The sequence below is a fragment of the Cygnus atratus genome, chromosome 1, assembly GCF_013377495.2.
Source record: "Cygnus atratus isolate AKBS03 ecotype Queensland, Australia chromosome 1, CAtr_DNAZoo_HiC_assembly, whole genome shotgun sequence".
In the NCBI taxonomy this organism is placed as follows: domain Eukaryota; kingdom Metazoa; phylum Chordata; class Aves; order Anseriformes; family Anatidae; genus Cygnus; species Cygnus atratus.
Window position 1 is genome coordinate 167,460,807 of NC_066362.1, and position 9,052 is coordinate 167,469,858.

The window sequence follows — 9,052 nt, forward strand, 5'->3', positions numbered from 1 at the left end:
ACCAAATTTGAACATGACTAAAATACAGCCTATTCAAGAGTTGGCATGGTGATTCTCAACACCAGCAGTAACATGTCAGCATTAGAATATTATGCCACAATATTTTTGTACATGCCTGACTTATGGATTTTTTGAATTGTTTAATACAACTCACATTTTGCATTTACAAAATAATTATAATAATCATATTGGAAAATAATATCTTTTGCTATCTCTGTGCAACAAAAACTTCACCTCTGCACCAGTCTCATTATTGGTCTTCATAGAAATTGACACTATGTGCTTTCCCACAGGTTTTCTTTGAGGCTGAGGTGTGGGAGAAAGCTTTAAGTACTGAGGATCTAATTCTGCACGTCACAGGCTGATGGGAATCTTGCCATTGATTTCAACAACAATTCATGAATCAATTTTTCCTTCGACCCTAAACAGCCTTTCCTCCTTTCTAATTCAAGTCCTGTTTCTGCAGACAATAAGAGATTTTTTTTTGTTTGCTTGTTTTTTTGAGGTTCGACTTTCTAATGGTCTTATGCTTGAGAACAAATCATATCTGACATATTATCTCAAACCCAATGGATGGCAAATATTCCATTGCAAATTTGCAGGCTACCTAGGAAGAGAAAAGAGCTTCAAAGCCTTGAATAATTTTGACTTTCCTGACAAATGATTTCTCGGAGAAGAACCATTCAGTTCTTCAACTCTACTTCTTTCCTTTTTAGAGAGATACACCTCCTTTTTGGAGGGATCCACCTGAGATATAATATCGCATTGTTGGTCACTGGTTACCTCAGGGAAAGAGGAGGCAGTTTTTCAGTGGGAATGCTTGATGTGGTTCAGGAATATAAATGTCTAAACTGCTATCTTGGGTACTTCATTAGGTCTCAAAGGTCATGATAGCACACTGTTCCATGACAGCCACACCGAACAAATCATACAGATCACAGTCAATTTACTGAATCACAATCAGAAGCACAAAAGGTATGACATTAGTGTTTTTCGTTTTGTTTTGTTTATTTCCTAGTGCAAGGAAGCAACATGATGCAGCAGCTGTAGTTTCTAATGTGGAAGCCCGTGCTACACTGCAGCTATCTAGTCTAGAAGCCAATGTTGCACATAATTGTACGAAGAACTAGGTCTAAAACTTTTAGAGAAGATCAAGGTAAAAAAGAGTTCCTTTTTTATCTGTAGAAGATTTTAAGGTTGTAGGGTAGGGAATGCTGTTCATATTTTATATGATGGACTCAATGTTCTGGCACTGAACCAAAGCAGGAACAGATTCAATAAAGAAAAAAAACATAAAACTGCTTATATAAATACTTTATTTGTTGGTATTGTCATTCTTTGCTAAACAGCGCTGGATACAGAAACAGCATAGAGTTCTTCAGGCAAAACCTGTCTAAACAGCTTCTGGCTTTGCAGTGATATGATGCTTTATGAGCTGTAGTTGGCAATTCCTGTAAACCAGCAAAAGGATCCTTAAAGTCTGTATAATAGAGGAAACTGTTCTGTGCATCATGTACAGATTTAAGGCCGTATATTTGGAGTACTTTGTCAAGAACCTTCAAATCGCCAATCTCCTGGACAAAACTAGATAATCTCCTAAGCAAGACTAGATACTGAACTTCTGATCTATATTTTTTCTTTTTATCTTGTACAGATAAAGTCTCAGCTGAAACATTCCACTCAAACATAGTACAAGCCAGGAAATTTAAAAAAGCAGAAAATTGCTCTGTTTTTAATGGAAGAAGAAATTTTAGTTTAAAAATCCCCATTTTTTTTACATATTAAGTATTACTTTGTCTGACAAGAACATAAAAGGCAAAAAAAAAAAAAGAGAAAAAAAAAGTTTTGAAATCTGAGAAAATCCTGAGAATAAATTTCTGTCTTTCAAGTTTTCTTGAATCACCATGGTTATATGAAATAATCAGAGAGACAGAGAGAAACAGGATCAGGGAGAACTATACACTTTTTTGGAAACAACAGCAGCAGTCCTACAGATATGAGTTACTGGCTCCACTTTTATAAGATTTATAATTTTGAATAAAGTAATAACAACCATTCCAACTTTTTGGTTTGTTCATATGATGCTTCAAAACATTTTCTGGTATTCTTGAAAAATATGGCTAAGGATACTTACAACTGAAAACATGAGATGCTGATTCTCACAGTACCCAGTCATGCATAACTAAGCATAACAGCATAACTAAGCATTAGAATAAGTGTAAGAATAAGTTAGAACTTATTAGAATTAGAATATTAGATTAGAATATTGTATTAGAATACAATAGAATATTGTATTAGAATAAGTGTCAAGTACCTGTACTTGAAACAAGAGAGTGCAACAGAGACATTTTCCTTTAAGGGTGTTCTGGTTTAACAGCATAATAAATTAGCACATGTGAAGTACTTATGAATAAAATTAACCTTTAAATTAGCATGGTTTTCAAAAATGTCAGGGTTTACAATATCACTGACAGACAGTAGATATTTTAGGTAGAATAGAAAGGTATTTTTTGCAGACTGTTGTGGCCTTTAAAAAGATTTAAAATAAAATTTTACAGTAAAAAAATAGTATTTTTCTAATGTTGGAAATTATGTTAATCAAAATAATGCCTTCTAGCACACTCAACATCTTAATTTCTTGTTTGTTGTAGACTTTTATTCATTTAAGAACTTTCACATTGCTTTATTTTGCAAGTTTAATCAATGATGACTTTTTACTGATGCAGAATCCATGAAGAATTTCTTCCTTTGTATGTTGTTCTCTGCAGGTTCTGTATTCTGTCATCTGTCTAGCTTTCCAGCTTGATACAGCTTCTAAGATGCAGCTTTCAGTGGTGGGGAATAAATTCAAGAAAAATGTTAAATACAAACATGCATTTTATTTATTGGTTAAGTTTTGTTTTTTTTTTTTTTTTCCATGCAGAATGATAATAATAGACAAATTATGGTATATTCAATTTTCATCATAATAATGCACAAAGCACTATAAACACCATTGGAAACCAAGCAAGTAATTTATAGTACACATAATATCAGCATTAATGCAAATTACCCTTAACATTCAAAATAAATCTGTAGCATAGCAGAGGATTGAATTTGTATGTTTACTTAGTGCTGAAAGCAGAAAATAAATTATTTTATCATAGTAAAAGTGCACGCTGCTAGCTCATGTCAAGCTTTTTGTCCACCAGAACCCCAAAGTCTCTCTCTGCAGGACTCAGTTCACATAGGCCCCCTTCTCAAGCTTGTCCAGGTCCAGGCATCCCTTCCTTCTCGTGTATCAACTGCACCACTCAGCCTGGTGTCATCTGCAAACTTACTGAGGGTGTACTTGATCCCAATGTCTGTGTCACTGATAAAGATATTAAACAGCAACAGTTCCACGACAGACCCCTGAAAGACACCACTACTGATAACTGATATAGCTTAAAATTGTTAATTATCATTTGCATTATTCCACCATAAATAAATAAATAAATAGATCTAATAGTATCTTCAAATGTTTGAAGTGTGGCAGTTTATAAAAATATACAATATACTACACAACACCAGATGAGGTCATACCTAAAAAAAAAATAAAATAAAATAAACTGATTCAGGCCTGCAGACTTCCAAAAATGCCAAAAATGCTCAGACTCAAACATCTCCAGAAAACCAAGCCAGTGGCACAAATCTTCTATTTGTGGAAATTTCCACAAATTTCTACCCCTACTCTAGCAGAGGTAGATGGGTTCTGTTCTAACATGCAGTCCTGCTTACTGCACTCCCCAAAGCAATCTTGTGAAACACCGCAACACAGTCTAATATATCTTCTGCTCTTTACTTGGACTTTACATTTGTGTATCTATACAGTCATGAAAATTGAGTTGCTGTTATAAAGATGGAAAAAGTCTAGTTTATGGCCTTCTGATATTTAAAATTGCTTTATGAAATTTATTTATTTCAGTTCATCTATGCACGCTATTATTTTCTGATGTGACCTGTCTTAGCTATATTTTGCACACTATTTCTCCTTCACAGTAAAACTTCTCAGAGACTGTGAGACCTTACTACAAAAATGTGCAGCTGAAGGGAGTGGTTAGGTAAAGTCATAACAGCATGGGAATCATGTAAATAATTCATGAAACAATACAAGCTTGAACTTCTGAACATAACCATACCATATAAAACTAAAATACAGTATTTAATATATTTTCATATGATAATGAGGAAATAATGATTCAGTTACATATTGCTTCAAACAATTCCAGGGAAAAAACAACAACAACAACAAACAGTATTTTTTAAAGTTGAAAGTATAACATTAAACATTTTTAGATACTCTGGGTGTTTATTACTCAATAAAATAAACTGTGTAAATGAACTGGAAAACAGCAAACATTTGAAGAACAAACCTTCAAGTTATGCAGGATTCTATATGTGATATTTTCCATCAGCATTTCCAATCAAACACTTTGACCTCACCAATTAAAACTTTTCTTCTGTTACAGGTTGAAAATGTTAGATTGTTCATACTATGTTTATAAGAGTATCTGGACATAAAAAGCATATCAATATCTGTAGGACTTAAAAGCTAGATATTTCTGAAAATCTTTATTTGACTGCTTGCAACTTCCCGGTCCTGCTTCAGTATACTTAAACTCCCTTACATTTTAGATGTTCAGTGGAACAGTACTTCTAATGCATTGCTTTCACATATAGGCTGCAGATAAAGGTAGATAAAGATCTCTTTCAATGAGTGGTAATTAAATTGTTTGCATAAACATATACAGATGGGATTTCTTCTGTTTTTTTAAGGCCCCATTAAACCTCTGCAATTCTTCTAAGAAGCCAGTGTTGTATTAGACATCTGAAATTTAGACTCCAACAGGATACACCAAGGGTGCTGCAGGGTACCAGCAGAGTACTAGAGCATGTAGGCAGTTGAAAAACCTTGTGAAAACTGGACCTAAATCACAAATTTTACTCCTCCAATGAACCCCAGTCATTAGTGGGAATGTCCAACTGTGTGCAATGACTGTAAGCTATAGCTGCATACTGAGGATCTTTGTGTATCAGTATTATGTTGGGCATATTAATGTAGTCCTATTAGCATAAACTGAGATACATCACTTTATGTTGGCTGACTAATGGACCTAGTGGGAGAAAAGTTGTGCAGTAATTTTGAAATAAAAAATGTGTACTGAATAAGATGCTGGAGGATTTAAACATTCCTGCTTCCAGTTTACGGAATCTTTAAGGAATCTTTATCTGATTTTTTTATTTTTATTTTTTTTATGTGTGTGAATTAATCCCAGTGCCATTCACAGACCTATACAAAAACATAAATAAAAAAATAAGAACTGTCAAAACAGTACCAATTGTAATCGTTAACTTAGAACATTGATTCATTTGAAGAAATCAGGAAAACTAATCATGTAAATATGCTATCTTAAGTAACATCATGTTTATTTATAAAAGTATTTTATTCTATTCCCATCAAAGGCAGTGGACATTTATGTGTGTGACCACACAAATACTTGCAAAGCTTAATAGATAAAACACATGCTCTTTTCAAAAAGAAAGACATTTTGCAATGACATAAATCATACCACCCCCACCACCTGTGGTGGTTTTTCTCGGGTGGGCAGCTGAGCTCCACCACAACCGCTCTCTCACTCCCCCTCCTCAAAGAGGAATGGGGAGAAAATATGATGAAAAGGGCTCAAGGGTTGAGATAAGGACAAGGAGATCGCACAGTAATTATCGTGATGGGCAAAACAGACTCAGCATAGGGAGATAGTAAGATTTATTGCCTATTACTAACAAGCTAGAGAAGTGAGAAACAAAGGAAAGAAACCAAAAGCACCTTCCCCCCCGTCCACCCTCTTCCACCTCCTCCCCCTGAGCGGCGCAGGGGAACAGGGGAATGGGGGTCATGGTCAGTCTATAGTGCTTCTTCTCCGCCACTCCTTCTCGGTCACTCTTGTCCCCTGTGTTGTGGGGTCCCTCCCACGGGATGCAGTCCTTGCTGAACTGATCCTGCAGGGGCTGCGCACAGGCAGCAGCTCTTCAAGAACTGCTCCAGATATGGGTCCGTACCACAGGGTACATCCCTCAGGAGCAAACTGCTCCAACCTGGAACCCCCACAGGCAGCAGCTCCTGCCAGGTCACCTGCTCCTGCGTGGGCTCCTCTCTACGGGCTACAGGTCCGGCCCGGAATCTGCTCCAGCAGGGGTCTTCCACAGGCCACAGCCTCCGTCGGTGCAGGTCCACCTGCTCCACCGTGGTCTCCTCCACAGGCTGCAGCATGGAACCCTGCTCCACCGTGGTACTCCATGGGCTGCAGAGGGACAGCCTGCTTCACCATGGTCCTCACCACAGGCCACAGGGGACTTCTGCTCTGGTGCCGGGAGCACCTCTCCCCCTCCTTCTTCACTGACCTTGGTGCCTGCAAGGCTGTTCCTCACTCCTCTCACTCTCCCAGCTGCTGTGTGTGGCGCAGCGTTTTTTTTCCTTGTCTTAAATATGCTCTCACAGATGCACAAAACAACATCACTTATTGGCTCAGCTCTGGTCAGCAGTGGGGCCCTTACCAAACATGGGGCAGCTTCTAAATTCTTCTCACAGAAGCCACGCTTATGGCCCCCTGCTACCAAAACCTTGCCATGTAAACCCACTACACCACCATATCTCCCTAGAGCAGACTGCTTAGAAAAAAATTTGGAACTGCTAATTAAAATTCTATAGCCAAGGTGGACAAGAGGAGGGAGAACAGTTTACTATACTTAACTTGTGGCATCCTAATACCCTCTAGTACTCCTGATGAATAATTACAGTTTTCATTTTGAGACCCATGACATCACAGATATTAATTAAATATCCCTTGCACAGGTAGGTAAGAATCATTATTCCTGTTTTACTGGACGGATAAACTGAAATGTGAAGCAATTAATCCAAAGTGAATAAAGCCAAGAATAGAACTCACCACTGTTTTGCTTACTATCCTAAATCCTTACTGTCCTAAAACACAATAGCCCAAAACACAATGGTAGCAGTAAAATTCTCATTATTCCCTATTATTTTCCATACCTACATGTCATAGAAACAGCTAGAAAAGACAAGTAATGATAATCCATGATAAAGCGAAAGTAAACCTGGTAAACATGACTCTATTCTGATGTTTTGGGGAGCATGGTAGAAATCTGGGTTTTGTTTGTTTGTAAACCATCTTAGCCACTTACTTATTCGGTAGAAATGAGAAAGTTCAAAAAAACATATTGCTATGGGCTGACTTTCATCTATGACAGGCACTCTTCCACAGTGCAGTAGGCTGATTTAACATTTTACTGCAGCTGAGTGGAATGGTAACCTGTTCCCAATAGCTAGTTTTATTCATATTTTAAATTGTGTTTCCCACTGGTTTAGTGAGCTGAACTAGCTTAAGAAGGGACTGGAGAAGTGCCAGAGGATTTAAAAAAAAAAAAAAAAAAAAAAAAAAAAGCATGCAAAGTGGCGATTTCAAAGTTCCTTCAAAAATATGTTCTTTTTTTCCTACTTTTCTTAATTATATGGAATTCCCTAGAATTATATTGCTCAAATATATCTTTTTAGATTTTCTCTTTTATGCATGCTTTCGTCTACTTTAATATGTACTTTTGTTTCTTTCAAGCTGAAATTGGTTCTGGTAGAGAGATATAAACTCTGTGATAGGTAGAACTAGACTATAAAAGGTAACATTCAAAATGTATTTCCCTTAACCTCCCATTAGAGGAAATTATGGAAGCAGACAGGAGATCTTTAGATACTGTGCTATGTGAATAGAAAAGAATCTGTCTATTTGAAGCAAATGAGAGACTCATACACTGAAATACTGTTCAAAGAGATGAAAGGGTCACATATGATGTCAAATCTGTACTTTTAAAGTTTGAACTAAACACACTTTCTTTTAGTTCAATTATATAGAATGAAAGTGAATTTGCAGAAGCAGTTGAGCTAGGTCTGTTATATAAATCCAATGTTTTATAATTAAAATGAGATTTCAGGTAGGCAACCTAAACCATACAACAATTGGCAGTTCATTAGGTTTTACAGGCTCTTTCAGGCTTTTAGTGGTTCTGATGCTGGGGTAAGAATGCCATAATATATATATATATATATAGTCTGAAAAAGCTTTGAGAAAGCACAGAAAAGTGTTATTTATGGGGGTTATATATTCCTTTAAAAGATATCCCTTGGAAAAGAGATGGAAAAAATGTAGTGTATGTGGAGAAAAAACAGTCTTTTACAAAAATATAATGAGGCCTGTAAGGACCAAGAACCTATAATAAAATCGGATAAAATCGGCATGCTGGGTATCATCTGTTGAAACCAATCCAGAATTCTAGATACTATGTTTTACTTTCTAGGGGAAAAAAAATAAAAGGGGGGGGGGGGGGGGGGACAATATTGTCCTGAATCTATTTTCCATTCTAAAGCATTAATGATTTGGTTATTTTCTCATTGAGGCAGTTTTATATCTTATAAAAAGTTATAAAATTGTTCATGATTTTACCACACAAAAAAATATTGATAGATTTGTTTTACTTTATACAGAGACAGATAGGACTTAATAGCCCTTAGACTCAATGACAGTGTCAGATTTAACATCGCTGCCCAGTCTGCCAGAATACTTAATTATCTTCAAAATAATTAGTTAGTTCTCACTATCTGTATATGTCCCCCACACTCTACTTTGAGCTCCTTGTTCTTTCATACACAGGAAATCCACTCCAATTAGGTTATAGCCTTTCTAAAACAGATTGTCCTGGTTTCAGGTAGGACAGAGTTAATTTTCCTCCTAGTAGCTGGCAGGGTGCTATGTTTTGGATTAGGATGAGAAGAGCGCTGATAACATGCTGATGTTTTAATTGTTGTAGAGCAATGCTTACACCAAGCCAAGGACTTTTCAGCTTCTCACTCTGTCCTGCTAGCGAGCAGGCTGGGGGTGCAGCAGGAGCTGGGAGGGGACAGACCCAGGACAGCTGACCCAAACTGGCCAAAGGGGTATTCCATACCATCTGACGTCATGCT